We start from the raw sequence: 20,902 nt of genomic DNA on the forward strand, positions 1-20,902 counted from the left end.
CTCTTCCCCACCACTGTCTGTCATCATCTCTCCTCTTCCCCAGCATTGTCTGTCCTCTTCCCCAGCACTGTCTGTCCTCATGTCCCCTCTTCTCCAGCACCGTCTTTCCTCATCTCCCCTCTTCCCCAGCACTGTCTTTCCTCATCTCCCATCTTCCCCAGCACTGTCTTTCCTCATCTGTCCTCTTCCCCATCACTTTCTGTCCTCATCTCTACACTTCCACAGCACTGTCTGTCCTCATCTCTCTTCTTCCTCAGCACTGTCTATCTCCACTTACCCACTTCCGCAGCAGTGTTTGTCCTGACCTGTCCTCTCCCCCAGCACTGTCTGTCCTTATCTCCCCTCTTCCCCAGCACTGTCTGTCCTGATCTCCCCTCTTCCACAGCACTGTCTGTCCTCATCTCCCCTCTTCCCCAGCACTGTCTGTCCTCATATCTCCTCTTCCCCAGCTTGTCTATCCCCATCTCCCCACTTCCCCAGCACTGTTTGTCACCATCTCTCCTCTTCCCCAGCATTTTCTGTCCTCTTTCCCAGCACCGTCTTTCCTCATCTGTCCTCTTCCCCAGCACTGTCTGTCCTCATCTCTCCTCTTCGCCAGCACTGTCTATCCCCAGCTCCACTCTTCCCCAGCACTGTCTGTCCTTGTCTCTCCCCTTCCCCTGCACTGTCTGTCTTCGTCTCTCCTCTTCCCCAGCTTGTCTATCCTCATTTCCCCTCTTACCCAGCTCTGTCTGTCCTCTTCTCCCCTCTTCCCCTGCAGTGTCTTTCCTCATCTCTCCTCTTCCCCAGCACCGTCTTTCCTCATCTGTCCTCTTCCCCAGCACTGTCTGACTTCTTCTCTCCAATTCCTCACCACTGTTTGTCCTCATCTCTCTTCTTCCTCAGCACTGTCTATCTCCACTTACCCTCTTCCCCAGCACTGTCTGTAATCATATCTCCTCTTCCCCAGGTTGTCTATCCCCATCTCCCCACTTCCCCAGCACTGTCTGTCCTCATCTCCCCTCTTCCCCAGCACTGTCTGTCATCATCTCTCCTCGTCCCCAGCATTGTCTGTCCTCTTCCCCAGCACTGTCTGTCCTCATGTCCCCTCTTCCCCAGCACTGTCTTTCCTCATCTCCCCTCTTCCCCAGCACTGTCTTTCCTCATCTCCCATCTTCCCCAGCACCGTCTTTCCTCATCTGTCCTCTTCCCCAGCACTGTCTGTCCTCATCTCTACTCTTCCTCAGTACTGTTTTTCCTCATCTCTCTTCTTCCTCAGCACTGTCTATCTCCACTTACCCTCTTCCGCAGCACTGTTTGTCCTGACCTGTCCTCTCCCCCAGCACTGTCTGTCCTTATCTCCCCTCTTCCCCAGCACTGTCTGTCCTCATATCTCTTCTTCCCCAGCTTGTCTATCCCCATCTCCCCACTTCCCCAGCACTGTCTGTCCTCATCTCCCCTCTTCCCCAGCACTGTCTGTCATCATCTCTCCTCTTCCCCAGCATTGTCTGTCCTCTTCCCCAGCACTGTCTGTCCTCATGTCCCCTCTTCCGCAGCACTGTCTGTCCTCATCTCTCGTCTTCCCCAGCACTGTCTATCCCCAGCTCCACTCTTCCCCAGCACTGTCTGTCCTTGTCTCTCCCCTTCCCCAGCACTGTCTGTCTTCGTCTCTCCTCTTCCCCAGCTTGTCTATCCTCATTTCCCCTCTTCCCCAGCACTGTCTGTCCTCTTCTCTCCTCTTCCCCATCACTTTCTGTCCTTGTCTGTCCCCTTCCCCTGCACTGTCTGTCGTCGTCTCTCCTCTTCCACAGCAAAGTCATTCCTCATCTCTCCTCTTCCCCAGCACTGTCATTCCTCATCTCCCCTCTTCCCCAGCACTGTCTGTCCTCATCTCTACTCTTCCGCAACACCGTCTGTCCTCATCTCCCCTCTTCCCCAGCACTGTCTGTCCTCATCTCTACTCTTCCGCAACACCATCTGTCCTCATCTCCCATCTTCCCCAGCACTGTCTGTCCTCATCTCTCCTCTTCCGCAGCAGCGTCTGTCCTCATTCTCTCCTCTTCCCCAGCACTGTCTGTCCTCATCTCCCCTCTCCCCCAACACTGTCCCTCCTCATCTCCCCTCTTCCCCAGCACTGTTGTCCTCATCTCCTCTCTTCCGCAGCACTGTCTGTCCTTATCTCTCTTCTTCCCCAGCACTGTCTGTCCTCATCTCCCCTCTCCCCCAACAATGTCCCTCCTCATCTCTCCTCTTCCGGAGCACCGTCTGTCCTCATCTCCCCTCTTCCCCAGCACTGTCTGTCCTCATCTCTACTCTTCCGCAGCACCGTCTGTACTCATCTCCCCTATTCCCCTGCACTGTCTGTACTCATCTCCCCTTTCACCAGCACTGTCTGTCCTCATTTCTCCTCTACTCCAGCAATGTCTGTCCTCATCTCCCCTCTTCCTCAGCACTGTCTTTCCTTATCTCCCCTCTCCCCCAGCACTGTCTTTCCTCATCTGTCATCTTCCTCAGCACTGAATGTCCTCTTCCCCAGCACTCTCTGTCTTCATCTCCTCTCTTCCGCAGCACTGTCTGTCCTCATCTCCCCTCTTCCTCAGCACTGTCTTTCCTTATCTCCCCTCTCCCCCAGCACTGTCTTTCCTCATCTGTCATCTTCCTCAGCACTGAATGTCCTCTTCCCCAGCACTCTCTGTCTTCATCTCCTCTCTTCCGCAGCACTGTCTGTCCTCATCTCCACTCTTCTCCAGCACTGTCTTCCCTCATCTCCCCTCCTCCCCAGCACTGTCTGTCTTCATCTCCTCTCTTCCGCAACACTGTCTGTCCTCATCTCTCCTCTTCCCCAGCACTGTCTGTCCTCATCTCCCCTCCTCCCCAGCACTCTCTGTCTTCATCTCCTCTCTTCCGCAGCACTGTCTGTCCTCATCTCCCCTCTTCCTCAGCACTGTCTTTCCTTATCTCCCCTCTCCCCCAGCACTGTCTTTCCTCATCTGTCATCTTCCTCAGCACTGAATGTCCTCTTCCCCAGCACTCTCTGTCTTCATCTCCTCTCTTCCGCAGCACTGTCTGTCCTCATCTCCACTCTTCTCCAGCACTGTCTTCCCTCATCTCCCCTCCTCCCCAGCACTGTCTGTCTTCATCTCCTCTCTTCCGCAACACTGTCTGTCCTCATCTCTCCTCTTCCCCAGCACTGTCTGTCCTCATCTCCCCTCCTCCCCAGCACTCTCTGTCTTCATCTCCTCTCTTCCGCAGCACTGTCTGTCCTCATCTCCACTCTTCTCCAGCACTGTCTGTCCTCATCTCCCCTCCTCCCCAGCACTGTCTGTCTTCATCTCCTCTCTTCCCCACCACTGTCTGTCATCATCTCTCCTCTTCCCCAGCACTGTCTTTCCTCATCTCCCCTCTTCCCCAGCACTGTCTTTCCTCATCTCCCATCTTCCCCAGCACCGTCTTTCCTCATCTGTCCTCTTCCCCAGCACTGTCTGTCCTCATCTCTACTCTTCCACAGCACTGTCTGTCCTCATCTCTCTTCTTCCTCAGCACTGTCTATCTCCACTTACCCTCTTCCGCAGCAGTGTTTGTCCTGACCTGTCCTCTCCCCCAGCACTGTCTGTCCTTATCTCCCCTCGTCCCCAGCACTGTCTGTCCTGATCTCCCCTCTTCCGCAGCACTGTCTGTCCTCATCTCCCCTCTTCCCCAGCACTGTCTGTCCTCATATCTCCTCTTCCCCAGCTTGTCTATCCCCATCTCCCCACTTCCCCAGCACTGTCTGTCCTCATCTCCCCTCTTCCCCAGCACTGTCTGTCCTCATATCTCCTCTTCCCCAGCTTGTCTATCCCCATCTCCCCACTTCCCCAGCACTGTCTGTCACCATCTCTCCTCTTCCCCAGCATTGTCTGTCCTCTTTCCCAGCACCGTCTTTCCTCATCTGTCCTCTTCCCCAGCACTGTCTGTCCTCATCTCTCCTCTTCCTCAGCACTGTTTTTCCTTATCTGCCTTCTCCCCCAGCACTGTCTTTCCTCATCTGTCATCTTCCTCAGCACTGAATGTCCTCTTCCCCAGCACTGTCTGTCCTCATCTCTCCTCTTCCGCAGCACCGTCTGTCCTCATCTCCCCTCTTCCCCAGCACTGTCTGTCCTCATCTCTACTCTTCCGCAGCACCGTCTGTACTCATCTCCCCTCTTCCCCTGCACTCTCTGTACTCATCTCCCCTTTCACCAGCACTGTCTGTCCTCATTTCTCCTCTACTCCAGCACTGTCTGTCCTCATCTCCCCTCTTCCTCAGCACTGTCTTTCCTTATCTCCCCTCTCCCACAGCACTGTCTTTGCTCATCTGTCATCTTCCTCAGCACTGAATGTCCTCTTCCCCAGCACTCTCTGTCTTCATCTCCTCTCTTCCGAAGCACTGTCTGTCCCCATCTCCACTCTTCTCCAGCACTGTCTTCCCTCATCTCCCCTCCTCCCCAGCACTGTCTGTCTTCATCTCCTCTCTTCCGCAACACTGTCTGTCCTCATCTCTCCTCTTCCCCAGCACTGTCTGTCCTCATCTCCCCTCCTCCCCAGCACTCTCTGTCTTCATCTCCTCTCTTCCGCAGCACTGTCTGTCCTCATCTCCACTCTTCTCCAGCACTGTCTGTCCTCATCTCCCCTCCTCCCCAGCACTGTCTGTCTTCATCTCCTCTCTTCCCCACCACTGTCTATCCTCATCTCCCCTCTTCCTCAGCCCTGTCTGTCCTCATATCTCCTCTTCCCCAGCTTGTCTATCCCCATCTCCCCACTTCCCCAGCACTGTCTGTCTTCATCTCTCCTCTAACCCAGCATTGTCTGTCCTCTTCCCCAGCACCATCTTTCCTCATCTGTCCTCTTCCCCAGCACTGTCTGTCCTCTTCTCTCCTCTTCCTCAGCACTGTTTGTCCTCATCTCTCTTCTTCCTCAGCACTGTCTATCTCCAATTACCCTCTTCCGCAGCACTTTTTGTCCTGACCTGTCCTCTCCCCCAGCACTGTCTGTCCTTATCTCCGCTCTTCCCCAGCACTGTCTGTACTCATATCTCCTCTTCCCCAGCTTGTCTATCCCCATCTCGCCACTTCCCCAGCACTGTCTGTCCTCATCTCCCCTCTTCCCCAGCACTGTCTGTCATCATCTCTCCTCTTCCCCAGCATTGTCTGTCCTCTTCCCCAACACTGTCTGTGCTCATGTCCCCTCTTCCCCAGCACTGTCTGTCCTCATCTCTCCTCTTCCCCAGCACTGTCTATCCCCAGCTCCACTCTTCCCCAGCACTGTCTGTCCTTGTCTCTCCCCTTCCCCTGCACTGTCTGTCTACGTCTCTCCTCTTCCCCAGCTTGTCTATCCTCATTTCCCCTCTTCCCCAGCACTGTCTGTCCTCATCGCCCCTCTTCCCCAGCACTCTGTCATCATCTCTCCTCTTCCCCAGCATTGTCTGTCCTCTTCCCCAGCACTGTCTGTCCTCATGTCCACTCTTCCCCTGCACTGTCTTTCCTCATCTCACCTCTTCCAAAGCACCGTCTTTCCTCATCTGTCCTCTTCCCCAGCACTGTCTGTCTTCTTCTCTCCTCTTCCTCAGCACTGTTTGTCCTCATCTCTCTTCTTCCTCAGCACTTTCTATCTCCACTTACCTTCTTCCGCAGCACTGTTTGTCCTGACCTGTCCTCTCGCCCAGCACTGTCTGTCCTTATCTACCCTCTTTCCCAGCACTGTCTGTCCTCATATCTCCTCTTCCCCAGCTTGTCTATCACCATCTCCCCAGTTCCCCAGCACTGTCTGTCCTCATGTCCCCTCTTCCCCAGCACTGTCTGTCCTCATCTCTCCTCTTCCCCAGCACTGTCTATCCCCAGCTCCACTCTTCCACAGCACTGTCTGTCCTTGTCTCTCCCCTTCCCCTGCACTGTCTGTCTTCGTCTCTCCTCTTCCCCAGCTTGTCTATCCTCATTTCCCCTCTTACCCAGCACTGTCTGTCCTTTTCTCCCCTCTTCCCCTGCATTGTCTTTCCTCATCTCACCTCTTCCCCAGCACCGTCTTTCCTCATCTGTCCTCTTCCCCAGCACTGTCTGTCCTCTTCTCTCCTCTTCCTCAGCACTGTTTGTCCTCATCTCTCTTCTTCCTCAGCACTGTCTATCTCCACTTACCCTCTTCCCCAGCACTGTCTGTACTCATATCTCCTCTTCCCCAGCTTGTCTATCCCCATCTCGCCACTTCCCCAGCACTGTCTGTCCTCATCTCCCCTCTTCCCCAGCACTGTCTGTCATCATCTCTCCTCTTCCCCAGCATTGTCTGTCCTCTTCCCCAACACTGTCTGTGCTCATGTCCCCTCTTCCCCAGCACTGTCTGTCCTCATCTCTCCTCTTCCCCAGCACTGTCTATCCCCAGCTCCACTCTTCCCCAGCACTGTCTGTCCTTGTCTCTCCCCTTCCCCTGCACTGTCTGTCTACGTCTCTCCTCTTCCCCAGCTTGTCTATCCTCATTTCCCCTCTTCCCCAGCACTGTCTGTCCTCATCTCCCCTCTTCCCCAGCACTCTGTCATCATCTCTCCTCTTCCCCAGCATTGTCTGTCCTCTTCCCCAGCACTGTCTGTCCTCATGTCCACTCTTCCCCTGCACTGTCTTTCCTCATCTCACCTCTTCCAAAGCACCGTCTTTCCTCATCTGTCCTCTTCCCCAGCACTGTCTGTCTTCTTCTCTCCTCTTCCTCAGCACTGTTTGTCCTCATCTCTCTTCTTCCTCAGCACTTTCTATCTCCACTTACCTTCTTCCGCAGCACTGTTTGTCCTGACCTGTCCTCTCGCCCAGCACTGTCTGTCCTTATCTACCCTCTTTCCCAGCACTGTCTGTCCTCATATCTCCTCTTCCCCAGCTTGTCTATCACCATCTCCCCAGTTCCCCAGCACTGTCTGTCCTCATGTCCCCTCTTCCCCAGCACTGTCTGTCCTCATCTCTCCTCTTCCCCAGCACTGTCTATCCCCAGCTCCACTCTTCCACAGCACTGTCTGTCCTTGTCTCTCCCCTTCCCCTGCACTGTCTGTCTTCGTCTCTCCTCTTCCCCAGCTTGTCTATCCTCATTTCCCCTCTTACCCAGCACTGTCTGTCCTTTTCTCCCCTCTTCCCCTGCATTGTCTTTCCTCATCTCTCCTCTTCCCCAGCACCGTCTTTCCTCATCTGTCCTCTTCCCCAGCACTGTCTGTCCTCTTCTCTCCTCTTCCTCAGCACTGTTTGTCCTCATCTCTCTTCTTCCTCAGCACTGTCTATCTCCACTTACCCTCTTCCCCAGCACTGTCTGTACTCATATCTCCTCTTCCCCAGGTTGTCTATCCCCATCTCCCCACTTCCCCAGCACTGTCTGTCCTCATCTCCCCTCTTCCCCAGCACTGTCTGCCATCATCTCTCCTCGACCCCAGCATTGTCTGTCCCCTTCCCCAGCACTGTCTGTCCTCATGTCCCCTCTTCCCCAGCACTGTCTTTCCTCATCTCCCCTCTTCCCCAGCTCTGTCTTTCCTCATCTCCCATCTTCCCCCGCACCATCTTTCCTCATCTGTCCTCTTCCCAAGCACTGTCTGTCCTCATCTCTCCTCTTCCTCAGCACTGTTTTTCCTCATCTCTCTTCTTCCTCAGCACTGTCTATCTCCACTTACCCTCTTCCGCAGCACTGTTTGTCCTGACCTGTCCTCTCCCCCAGCACTGTCTGTCCTTATCTCCCCTCTTCCCCAGCACTGTCTGTCCTCATATCTCTTTTTCCCCAGCTTGTCTATCCCCATCTCCCCACTTCCCCAGCACTGTCTGTCCTCATCTCCCCTCTTCCCCAGCACTGTCTGTCATCATCTCTCCTCTTCCCCAGCATTGTCTGTCCTCTTCCCCAGCACTGTCTGTCCTCATGTCCCCTCTTCGCCAGCACTGTCTGTCCTCATCTCTCCTCTTCCCCAGCACTGTCTATCCCCAGCTCCACTCTTCCCCAGCACTGTCTGTCCTTGTCTCTCCCCTTCCCCTGCACTGTCTGTCTTCGTCTCTCCTCTTCCCCAGCTTGTCTATCCTCATTTCCCCTCTTCCCCAGCACTGTCTGTCCTCTTCTCTCTTCTTCCCCAGCACTTCCTGTCCTTGTCTGTCCCCTTCCCCTGCACTGTCTGTCGTCGTCTCTCCTCTTCCACAGCAAAGTCATTCCTCATCTCTCCTCTTCCCCAGCACTGTCATTCCTCATCTCCCCTCTTCCACAGCACTGTCTGTCCTCATCTCCCCTCTTCCCCAGCACTGTCTGTCCTCATATCTCCTCTTCCCCAGCTTGTCTATCCACATCTCCCCACTTCCCCAGCACTGTCTGTCCTCATCTCCCCTCTACCCCAGCACTGTCTGTCCTCATATCTCCTCTTCCCCAGCATTGTCTGTCCTCTTCCCCAGCACTGTCTGTCCTCTTATCTCCTCTTCCCCCGCTTGTCTATCCCCATCTCCCCACTTCTCCAGGACTGTCTGTCCTCTTCTCCCCTCTTCCCCAGCACTGTCTCTCCTCATATCTCCTCTTCACCAGCTTGTCTATCCCCATCTCCCCACTTCCACAGCACTGTCTGTCATCATCTCTCCTCTTCCCCAGCATTGTCTGTCCTCTTCCCCAGCACCATCTTTCCTCATCTGACCTCTTCCCCAGCACTGTCTGTCCTCTTCTCTCCTCTTCCTCAGCACTGTTTGTCCTCATCTCTCTTCTTCCTCAGCACTGTCTATCTCCACTTTCCCTCTTCCACTGCACTTTTTGTCCTGACCTGTCCTCTCCCCCAGCACTGTCTTTCCTTATCTACCCTCTTTCCCAGCACTGTCTGTCCTCATATCTCCTCTTCCCCAGCTTGTCTATCACCATCTCCCCACTTCCCCAGCGCTGTCTGTCCTCATCTCCCCTCTTCAACAGCACTGTCTGTCATCATCTCTCCTCTTCCCCAGCATTGTCTGTCCTCTTCCCCAGCACTGTCTGTCCTCATGTCCCCTCTTCCACAGCACTGTCTGTCCTCATCTCTCCTCTTCCCCAGCACTGTCTATCCCCAGCTCCACTCTTCCCCAGCACTGTCTGTCCTTGTCTCTCTCCTTCCCCTGCACTGTCTGTCTTCGTCTCTCCTCTTCCCCAGCTTGTCTATCCTCATTTCCGCTCTTACCCAGCACTGTCTGTCCTCTACTCCCCTCTTCCCCTGCATTGTCTTTCCTCATCTCTCCTCTTGCCCAGCACCGTCTTTCCTCATCTGTCCTCTTCCCCAGCACTGTCTGTCCTCTTCTCTCCTCTTCCTCAGCACTGTTTGTCCTCATCTCTCTTCTTCCTCAGCACTGTCTATCTCCACTTACCCTCTTCCCCAGCACTGTCTGTACTCATATCTCCTCTTCCCCAGGTTGTCTATCCCCATCTCCCCACTTCCCCAGCAGTGTCTGTCCTCATCTCCCCTCTTCCCCAGCACTGTCTGCCATCATCTCTCCTCGTCCCCAGCATTGTCTGTCCCTTTCCCCAGCACTGTCTGTCCTCATGTCCCCTCTTCCCCAGCACTGTCTTTCCTCATCTCCCCTCTTCCCCAGCACTGTCTTTCCTCATCTCCCATCTTCCCCCGCACCGTCTTTCCTCATCTGCCCTCTTCCCCAGCACTGTCTGTCCTCATCTCTCCTCTTCCTCAGCACTGGTTTTCCTCATCTCTCTTCTTCCTCAGCACTGTCTATCTCCACTTACCCTCTTCCGCAGCAGTGTTTGTCCTGACCTGTCCTCTCCCCCAGCACTGTCTATCCCCATCTCCCCACTTGCCCAGCACTGTCTGTCCTCATCTCCCCTCTTCCCCAGCACTGTCTGTCATCATCTCTCCTCTTCCCCATCATTGTCTGTCCTCTTCCCCAGCACTGTCTGTCCTCATGTCCCCTCTTCCCCAGCACTGTCTGTCCTCATCTCTCCTCTTCCCCAGCACTGTCTATCCCCAGCTCCACTCTTCCCCAGCACTGTCTGTCCTTGTCTCTCCCCTTCCCCTGCATTGTCTGTCTTCGTCTCTCCTCTTCCCCAGCTTGTCTATCGTCATTTCCCCTCTTCCCCAGCACTGTCTGTCCTCTTCTCTCCTCTTCCCCAGCACTTTCTGTCCTTGTCTGTCCTCTTCCCCTGCACTGTCTGTCGTCGTCTCTCCTCTTCCACAGCAAAGTCATTCCTCATCTCTCCTCTTCCCCAGCACTGTCATTCCTCATCTCCCCTCTTCCCCAGCACTGTCTGTCCTCATCTGTACTCTTCCGCAACACCGTCAGTCCTCATCTCCCCTCTTCCCCAGCACTGTCTGTCCTCATCTCTACTCTTCCGCAACACCATCTGTCCTCATCTCCCATCTTCCCCAGCACTGTCTGTCCTCATTCTCTCCTCTTCCCCAGCACTGTCTGTCCTCATCTCCCCTCTTCCCCAGCACTGTCTGTCCTCATATCTCCTCTTCCCCAGCTTGTCTATCCCCATCTCCCCACTTCCCCAGCACTGTCTGTCACCATCTCTCCTCTTCCCCAGCATTGTCTGTCCTCTTTCCCAGCACCGACTTTCCTCATCTGTCCTCTTCCCCAGCACTGTCTGTCCTCATCTCTCCTCTTCCCCAGCACTGTCTCTCCCCAGCTCCACTCTTCCCCAGCACTGTCTGTCCTTGTCTCTCCCCTTCCCCTGCACTGTCTGTCTTCGTCTCTCCTCTTCCCCAGCTTGTCTATCCTCATTTCCCCTCTTCCCCAGCACTGTCTGTCCTCTTCTCCCCTCTTCCCCTGCATTGTCTTTCCTCATCTCTCCTCTTCCCCAGCACCGTCTTTCCTCATCTGTCCTCTTCCCCAGCACTGTCTGTCCTCTTCTCTCCTCTTCCTCAGCACTGTTTGTCCTCATCTCTCTTCTTCCTCAGCACTGTCTATCTCCACTTACCCTCTTCCCCAGCACTGTCTGTACTCATATCTCCTCTTCCCCAGGTTGTCTATCCCCATCTCCCCACTTCCCCAGCACTGTCTGTCCTCATCTCCCCTCTTCCCCAGCACTGTCTGTCATCATCTCTCCTCGTCCCCAGCATTGTCTGTCCTCTTCCCCAGCACTGTCTGTCCTCATGTCCCCTCTTCCCCAGCACTGTCTTTCCTCATCTCCCCTCTTCCCCAGCACTGTCTTTCCTCATCTCCCATCTTCCCCAGCACCGTCTTTCCTCATCTGTCCTCTTCCCAAGCACTGTCTGTCCTCATCTCTCCTCTTCCACAGCACTGTTTTTCCTCATCTCTCTTCTTCCTCAGCACTGTCTATCTCCACTTACCCTCTTCCGCAGCACTGTTTGTCCTGACCTGTCCTCTCCCCCAGCACTGTCTGTCCTTATCTCCCCTCTTCCCCAGCACTGTCTGTCCTCATATCTCTTCTTCCCCAGCTTGTCTATCCCCATCTCCCCACTTCCCCAGCACTGTCTGTCCTCATCTACCCTCTTCCCCAGCACTGTCTGTCATCATCTCTCCGCTTCCCCTGCATTGTCTGTCCTCTTCCCCAGCACTGTCTGTCCTCATGTCCCCTCTTCCCCAGCACTGTCTGTCCTCATCTCTCCTCTTCCCCAGCACTGTCTATCCCCAGCTCCACTCTTCCCCAGCACTGTCTGTCCTTGTGTCTCCCCTTCCCCTGCACTGTCTGTCTTCGCCTCTCCTTTTCCCCAGCTTGTCTATCGTCATTACCCCTCTTCCCCAGCACTGTCTGTCCTCTTCTCTCCTCTTCCCCAGCACTTTCTGTCCTTGTCTGTACCCTTCCCCTGCACTGTCTGTCGTCGTCTCTCCTCTTCCCCAGCACTGTCATTCCTCATCTCCCCTCTTCCCCAGCACTGTCTGTCCTCATCTGTACTCTTCCGCAACACCGTCTGTCCTCATCTCCCCTCTTCCCCAGCACTGTCTGTCCTCATCTCTACTCTCCGCAACACCGTCTATCCTCATCTCCCATCTTCCCCAGAACTGTCTGTCCTCATCTCTCCAGTTCCGCAGCACCGTCTGTCCTCATTCTCTCCTCTTCTCCAGCACTGTCTGTCCTCATCTCCCCTCCTCCCCAGCACTGTCTGTCTTCATCTCCTCTCTTCCCCACCACTGTCTGTAATCATCTCTCCTCTTCCCCAGCATTGTCTGTCCTCTTCCCCAGCACTGTCTGTCCTCATGTCCCCTCTTCTCCAGCACTGTCTTTCCTCATCTCCCCTCTTCCCCAGCACTGTCTTTCCTCATCTCCCATCTTCCCCAGCACCGTCTTTCCTCATCTGTCCTCTTCCCCAGCACTGTCTGTCCTCATCTCTACTCTTCCACAGCAATGTCTGTCCTCATCTCTCTTCTTCCTCAGCACTGTCTATATCCACTTACCCTCTTCCGCAGCAGTGTTTGTCCTGACCTGTCCTCTCCCCCAGCACTGTCTGTCCTTATCTCCCCTCTTCTCCAGCACTGTCTGTCCTGATCTCCCCTCTTCCACAGCACTGTCTGTCCTCATCTCCCCTCTTCCCCAGCACTGTCTGTCCTCATATCTCCTCTTCCCCAGCTTGTCTATCCCCATCTCCCCACTTCCCCAGAACTGTCTGTCCTCATCTCCCATCTTCCCCAGCACTGTCTGTCCTCATATCTCCTCTTCCCCAGCTTGTCTATCCCCATCTCCCCACTTCCCCAGCACTGTTTGTCACCATCTCTGCTCTTCCCCAGCATTTTCTGTCCTCTTTCCCAGCACCGTCTTTCCTCATCTGTCCTCTTACCCAGCACTGTCTGTCCTCATCTCCCCTCTTCCCCAGCACTGTCTATCCCCAGCTCCACTCTTCCCCAACACTGTCTGTCCTTGTCTCTCCCCTTCCCCTGCACTGTCTGTCTTCGTCTCTCCTCTTCCCCAGCTTGTCTATCCTCATTTCCCCTCTTACCCAGCACTGACTGTCCTCTTCTCCCCTCTTCCCCTGCAGTGTCTTTCCTCATCTCTCCTCTTCCCCAGCACCGTCTTTCCTCATCTGTCCTCTTCCCCAGCACTGTCTGTCCTCTTCTCTCCTCTTCCTCAGCACTGTTTGTCCTCATCTCTCTTCTTCCTCAGCACTGTCTATCTCCACTTACCCTCTTCCCCAGCACTGTCTGTACTCATATCTCCTCTTCCCCAGGTTGTCTATCCCCATCTCCCCACTTCCCCAGCACTGTCTGTAATCATCTCCCCACCTCCCCAGCACTGTCTGTCTTCATCTACTCTCTTCCCCACCACTGTCTGTCATCATCTCTCCTCTTCCCCAGCATTGTCCGTCCTCTTCCCCAGCACTGTCTGTCCTCATGTCCCCTCTTCCCCAGCCCTGTCTTTGCTCATCTCCCATCTTCCCCAGCACCGTCTTTCCTCATCTGTCCTCTTCCCAAGCACTGTCTGTCCTCATCTCTCCTCTTCCTCAGCACTGTTTTTCCTCATCTCTCTTCTTCCTCAGCACTGTCTATCTCCACTTACCCTCTTCCGCAGCACTGTTTGTCCTGACCTGTCCTCTCCCCCAGCACTGTCTGTCCTTATCTCCCCTCTTCCCCAGCACTGTCTGTCCTCATATCTCTTCTTCCCCAGCTTGTCTATCCCCATCTCCCCACTTCCCCAGCACTCTCTGTCCTCATCTCCCCTCTTCTCCAGCACTGTCTGTCATCATCTCTCCTCTTCCCCAGCATTGTCTGTCCTCTTCCCCAGCACTGTCTGTCCTCATGTCCCCTCTTCGCCAGCACTGTCTGTCCTCATCTCTCCTCTTCCCCAGCACTGTCTATCCCCAGCTCCACTCTTCCCCAGCACTGTCTGTCCTTGTCTCTCCCCTTCCCCTGCACTGTCTGTCTTCGTCTCTCCTCTTCCCCAGCTTGTCTATCGTCATTTCCCCTCTTCCCCAGCACTGTCTGTCCTCTTCTCTCCTCTTCCCCAGCACTTTCTGTCCTTGTCTGTACCCTTCCCCTGCACTGTCTGTCGTCGTCTCTCCTCTTCCACAGCACTGTCATTCCTCATCTCCCCTCTTCCCCAGCACTGTCTGTCCTCATCTGTACTCTTCCGCAACACCGTCTGTCCTCATCTCCCCTCTTCCCCAGCACTGTCTGTCCTCATCTCTCCAGTTCCGCAGCACCGTCTGTCCTCATTCTCTCCTCTTCCCCAGCACTGTCTGTCCTCATCTCCCCTCTCCTTCAACAATGTCCCTCCTCATCTCCCCTCTTACCCAGCACTGTTGTCCTCATCTCCTCTCTTCCACAGCACTGTCTGTCCTTATCTCTCTTCTTCCCCAGCACTGTCTGCCCTCATCTCCCCTCTTTCGCAGCACTGTCTGTCCTCATCTCCCCTCCTCCCCAGCACTGTCTGTCATCATCCTCCTGTTCCCCATCATTGTCTGTCCTCTTCCCCAGCACAGTCTGTCCTCATCTGCCCCCTTACTGAGAACTGTCTGTCTTCATCTCTCCCCTTGCCCAGCACTATCTCCCCTCAACTCCCCTCTTCCACAGTACTGTTTGTCCTCATCTCTCCTCTTCCCTAGCACTGTCTGTCCTTATGTTCCCTCTTCCCCAGCACTGTCGGTCCTCATCTCCCCTCTTCCCAAGCTCTGTCTGTCCTCATCTCCCCTCTTCCTCAGCACTGTCGGTCCTCATCTCCGCTCTTCCCCAGCCCTGACTGTCCTCATCTCTCCTCTTCTCCAGCAGTGTCTATCCCCAGCTCCACTCTTCCCCAGCACTGTCTGTCCTTGTCTCTCCCCTTCCCCTGCACTGTCTGTCTTCGTCTCTCCTCTTCCCCAGCTTGTCTATCCTCATTTCCCCTCTTACCCAGCACTGTCTGTCCTCTTCTCCCCTCTTCCCCTGCAGTGTCTTTCCTCATCTCTCCTCTTCCCCAGCACCGTCTTTCCTCATCTGTCCTCTTCCCCAGCAATGTCTGTCCTCTTCTCTCCACTTCCTCAGCACTGTTTGTCCTCATCTCTCTTCTTCCTCAGCACTGTCTATCTCCACTTACCCTCTTCCCCAGCACTGTCTGTACTCATATCTCCTCTTCCCCAGGTTGTCTATCCCCATCTCCCCACTTCCCCAGCACTGTCTGTAATCATCTCCCCACCTCCCCAGCACTGTCTATCTTCATCTACTCTCTTCCCCACCACTGTCTGTCATCATCTCTCCTCTTCCCCAGCATTGTCCGTCCTCTTCCCCAGCACTGTCTGTCCTCATGTCCCCTCTTCCCCAGCACTGTCTTTCCTCATCTCCCATCTTCCCCAGCACTGTCTTTCCTCATCTGTCCTCTTCCCAAGCAATGTCTGTCCTCATCTCTCCTCTTCCTCAGCACTGTTTTTCCTCATCTCTCTTCTTCCTCAGCACTGTCTATCTCCACTTACCCTCTTCCGCAGCACTGTTTGTCCTGACCTGTCCTCTCCCCCAGCACTGTCTGTCCTTATCTCCCCTCTTCCCCAGCACTGTCTGTCCTCATATCTCTTCTTCCCCAGCTTGTCTATCCCCATCTCCCCACTTCCCCAGCACTGTCTGTCCTCATCTCCCCTCTTCCCCAGCACTGTCTGTCATCATCTCTCCTCTTCCCCAGCATTGTCTGTCCTCTTCCCCAGCACTGTCTGTCCTCATGTCCCCTCTTCCCCAGCGCTGTCTGTCCTCATCTCTCCTCTTCCCCAGCACTGTCTATCCCCAGCTCCACTCTTCCCCAGCACTGTCTGTCCTTGTCTCTCCCCTTCCCCTGCACTGTCTGTCTTCGTCTCTCCTCTTCCCCAGCTTGTCTATCGTCATTTCCCCTCTTCCCCAGCACTGTCTGTCCTCTTCTCTCCTCTTCCCCAGCACTTTCTGTCCTTGTCTGTACCCTTCCCCTGCACTGTCTGTCGTCGTCTCTCCTCTTCCCCAGCACTGTCATTCCTCATCTCCCCTCTTCCCCAGCACTGTCTGTCCTCATCTGTACTCTTCCGCAACACCGTCTGTCCTCATCTCCCCTCTTCCCCAGCACTGTCTGTCCTAATCTCTCCAGTTCCGCAGCACCGTCTGTCCTCATTCTCTCCTCTTCCCCAGCACTGTCTGTCCTCATCTCCCCTCTCCCCCAACAATGTCCCTCCTCATCTCCCCTCTTACCCAGCACTGTTGTCCTCATCTCCTCTCTTCCGCAGCACTGTCTGTCCTTATCTCTCTTCTTCCCCAGCACTGTCTGCCCTCATCTCCCCTCTTTCGCAGCACTGTCTGTCCTCATCTCCCCTCCTCCCCAGCACTGTCTGTCATCATCCTCCTGTTCCCCATCATTGTCTGTCCTCTTCCCCAGCACAGTCTGTCCTCATCTGCCCCCTTACTGAGAACTGTCTGTCTTCATCTCTCCCCTTGCCCAGCACTATCTCCCCTCAACTCCCCTCTTCCACAGTACTGTTTGTCCTCATCTCTCCTCTTCCCTAGCACTGTCTGTCCTTATGTTCCCTCTTCCCCAGCACTGTCGGTCCTCATCTCCCCTCTTCCCAAGCTCTGTCTGTCCTCATCTCCCCTCTTCCTCAGCACTGTCGGTCCTCATCTCCGCTCTTCCCCAGCCCTGACTGTCCTCATCTCTCCTCTTCTCCAGCAGTGTCTGTCCTCATCTCTTCTCTTCCCCAGCACTGTTTCTCCTCATCTCCCATTTCCCCAGCACTGTCTGTCCTCATTTCTCCTCTATGCCAGCACTGTCTGTCCTCATCTCCCCTCTTCCTCAGCACTGTCTTTCCTTATCTCCCCTCTCGCCCAGCACTGTCTTTCCTCATCTGTCATCTTCCTCAGCACTGAATGTCCTCTTCCCCAGCACTGTCTGTCCTCATCTCTCCTCTTCCGCAGCACCGTCTGTCCTCATCTCCCCTCTTCCCCAGCACTGTCTGTCCTCATCTCTACTCTTCCGCAGCACCGTCTGTACTCATCTCCTCTCTTCCCCTGCACTGTCTGTCCTCATCTCCCCTTTCACCAACACTGTCTGTACTCATTTCTCCTCTACTCCAGCACTGTCTGTCCTCATCTCCCCTCTTCTTCAGCACTGTCTTTCCTTATCTCCCCTCTCCCACAGCACTGTCTTTCCTCATCTGTCATCTTCCTCAGCACTGAATGTCCTCTTCCCCAGCACTCTCTGTCGTCATCTCCTCTCTTCCGCAACACTGTCTGTCCTCATCTCCACTCTTCTCCAGCACTGTCTTCCCTCATCTCCCCTCCTCCCCAGCACTGTCTGTCTTCATCTCCTCTCTTCCGCAACACTGTCTGTCCTCATCTATCCTCTTCCCCAGCACTGTCTGTCCTCATCTCCCCTCCTCCCCAGCACTGTCGGTCTTCATCTCCTCTCTTCCCCACCACTGTCTGTCATGATCTCTCCTCTTCCCCAGCATTGTCTGTCCTCTTCCCCAGCACTGTCTGTCCTCATGTCCCCTCTTCTCCAGCACTGTCTTTCCTCATCTCTCCTCTTCCCCAGCACTGTCTTTCCTCATCTCCCATCTTCCCCAGCACCGTCTTTCCTCATCTGTCCTCTTCCCCAGCACTGTCTGTCCTCATCTCTACTCTTCCACAGCACTGTCTGTCCTCATCTCTCTTCTTCCTCAGCACTGTCTATATCCACTTACCCTCTTCCGCAGCAGTGTTTGTCCTGACCTGTCCTCTCCCCCAGCACTGTCTGTCCTTATCTCCCCTCTTACCCAGCACTGTCTGTCCTGATCTCCCCTCTTCCACAGCACTGTCTGTCCTCATCTCCCCTCTTCCCCAGCACTGTCTGTCCTCATATCTCCTCTTCCCCAGCTTGTCTATCCCCATCTCCCCACTTCCCCAGAACTGTCTGTCCTGATCTCCCCTCTTCCCCAGCACTGTCTGTCCTCATATCTCCTCTTCCCCAGCTTGTCTATCCCCATCTCCCCACTTCCCCAGCACTGTTTGTCACCATCTCTCCTCTTCCCCAGCATTTTCTGTCCTCTTTCCCAGCACCGTCTTTCCTCATCTGTCCTCTTACCCAGCACTGTCTGTCCTCATCTCTCCTCTTCCCCAGCACTGTCTATCCCCAGCTCCACTCTTCCCCAGCACTGTCTGTCCTTGTCTCTCCCCTTCCCCTGCACTGTCTGTCTTCGTCTCTCCTCTTCCCCAGCTTGTCTATCCTCATTTCCCCTCTTACCCAGCACTGACTGTCCTCTTCTCCCCTCTTCCCCTGCAGTGTCTTTCCTCATCTCTCCTCTTCCCCAGCACCGTCTTTCCTCATCTGTCCTCTTCCCCAGCACTGTCTGTCCTCTTCTCTCCTCTTCCTCAGCACTGTTTGTCCTCATCTCTCTTCTTCCTCAGCACTGTCTATCTCCACTTACCCTCTTCCCCAGCACTGTCTGTACTCATATCTCCTCTTCCCCAGGTTGTCTATCCCCATCTCCCCACTTCCCCAGCACTGTCTGTAATCATCTCCCCACCTCCCCAGCACTGTCTGTCTTCATCTACTCTCTTCCCCACCACTGTCTGTCATCATCTCTCCTCTTCCCCAGCATTGTCCGTCCTCTTCCCCAGCACTGTCTGTCCTCATGTCCCCTCTTCCCCAGCCCTGTCTTTGCTCATCTCCCATCTTCCCCAGCACCGTCTTTCCTCATCTGTCCTCTTCCCCAGCACTGTCTGTCCTCATGTCCCCTCTTCCCCAGCACTGTCTTTCCTCATCTCCCCTCTTCCCCAGCACTGTCTTTCCTCATCTCCCATCTTCCCCAGCACCGTCTTTCCTCATCTGTCCTCTTCCCAAGCACTGTCTGTCCTCATCTCTCCTCTTCCTCAGCACTGTTTTTCCTCATCTCTCTTCTTACTCAGCACTGTCTATCTCCACTTACCCTCTTCCGCAGCACTGTTTGTCCTGACCTGTCCTCTCCCCCAGCACTGTCTGTCCTTATCTCCCCTCTTCCCCAGCACTGTCTGTCCTCATATCTCTTCTTCCCCAGCTTGTCTATCCCCATCTCCCCACTTCCCCAGCACTCTCTGTCCTCATCTCCCCTCTTCTCCAGCACTGTCTGTCATCATCTCTCCTCTTCCCCAGCATTGTCTGTCCTCTTCCCCAGCACTGTCTGTCCTCATGTCCCCTCTTCGCCAGCACTGTCTGTCCTCATCTCTCCTCTTCCCCAGCACTGTCTATCCCCAGCTCCACTCTTCCCCAGCACTGTCTGTCCTTGTCTCTCCCCTTCCCCTGCACTGTCTGTCTTCGTCTCTCCTCTTCCCCAGCTTGTCTATCGTCATTTCCCCTCTTCCCCAGCACTGTCTGTCCTCTTCTCTCCTCTTCCCCTGCACTGTCTGTCCTCATCTCCCCTCTTCCCCAGCACTGTCTGCCATCATCTCTCCTCGACCCCAGCATTGTCTGTCCCCTTCCCCAGCACTGTCTGTCCTCATGTCCCCTCTTCCCCAGCACTGTCTTTCCTCATCTCCCCTCTTCCCCAGCTCTGTCTTTCCTCATCTCCCATCTTCCCCCGCACCATCTTTCCTCATCTGTCCTCTTCCCAAGCACTGTCTGTCCTCATCTCTCCTCTTCCTCAGCACTGTTTTTCCTCATCTCTCTTCTTCCTCAGCACTGTCTATCTCCACTTACCCTCTTCCGCAGCACTGTTTGTCCTGACCTGTCCTCTCCCCCAGCACTGTCTGTCCTTATCTCCCCTCTTCCCCAGCACTGTCTGTCCTCATATCTCTTCTTCCCCAGCTTGTCTATCCCCATCTCCCCACTTCCCCAGCACTGTCTGTCCTCATCTCCCCTCTTCCCCAGCACTGTCTGTCATCATCTCTCCTCTTCCCCAGCATTGTCTGTCCTCTTCCCCAGCACTGTCTGTCCTCATGTCCCCTCTTCCCCAGCACTGTCTGTCCTCATCTCTCCTCTTCCCCAGCACTGTCTATCCCCAGCTCCACTCTTCCCCAGCACTGTCTGTCCTTGTCTCTCCCCTTCCCCTGCACTGTCTGTCTTCGTCTCTCCTCTTCCCCAGCTTGTCTATCGTCATTTCCCCTCTTCCCCAGCACTGTCTGTCCTCTTCTCTCCTCTTCCCCAGCACTTTCTGTCCTTGTCTGTACCCTTCCCCTGCACTGTCTGTCGTCGTCTCTCCTCTTCCCCAGCACTGTCATTCCTCATCTCCCCTCTTCCCCAGCACTGTCTGTCCTCATCTGTACTCTTCCGCAACACCGTCTGTCCTCATCTCCCCTCTTCCCCAGCACTGTCTGTCCTAATCTCTCCAGTTCCGCAGCACCGTCTGTCCTCATTCTCTCCTCTTCCCCAGCACTGTCTGTCCTCATCTCCCCTCTCCCCCAACAATGTCCCTCCTCATCTCCCCTCTTACCCAGCACTGTTGTCCTCATCTCCTCTCTTCCGCAGCACTGTCTGTCCTTATCTCTCTTCTTCCCCAGCACTGTCTGCCCTCATCTCCCCTCTTTCGCAGCACTGTCTGTCCTCATCTCCCCTCCTCCCCAGCACTGTCTGTCATCATCCTCCTGTTCCCCATCATTGTCTGTCCTCTTCCCCAGCACAGTCTGTCCTCATCTGCCCCCTTACTGAGAACTGTCTGTCTTCATCTCTCCCCTTGCCCAGCACTATCTCCCCTCAACTCCCCTCTTCCACAGTACTGTTTGTCCTCATCTCTCCTCTTCCCTAGCACTGTCTGTCCTTATGTTCCCTCTTCCCCAGCACTGTCGGTCCTCATCTCCCCTCTTCCCAAGCTCTGTCTGTCCTCATCTCCCCTCTTCCTCAGCACTGTCGGTCCTCATCTCCGCTCTTCCCCAGCCCTGACTGTCCTCATCTCTCCTCTTCTCCAGCAGTGTCTGTCCTCATCTCTTCTCTTCCCCAGCACTGTTTCTCCTCATCTCCCATTTCCCCAGCACTGTCTGTCCTCATTTCTCCTCTATGCCAGCACTGTCTGTCCTCATCTCCCCTCTTCCTCAGCACTGTCTTTCCTTATCTCCCCTCTCGCCCAGCACTGTCTTTCCTCATCTGTCATCTTCCTCAGCACTGAATGTCCTCTTCCCCAGCACTG

This window comes from Carcharodon carcharias, chromosome 28 (assembly GCF_017639515.1).
Source record: "Carcharodon carcharias isolate sCarCar2 chromosome 28, sCarCar2.pri, whole genome shotgun sequence".
NCBI lineage: Eukaryota > Metazoa > Chordata > Chondrichthyes > Lamniformes > Lamnidae > Carcharodon > Carcharodon carcharias.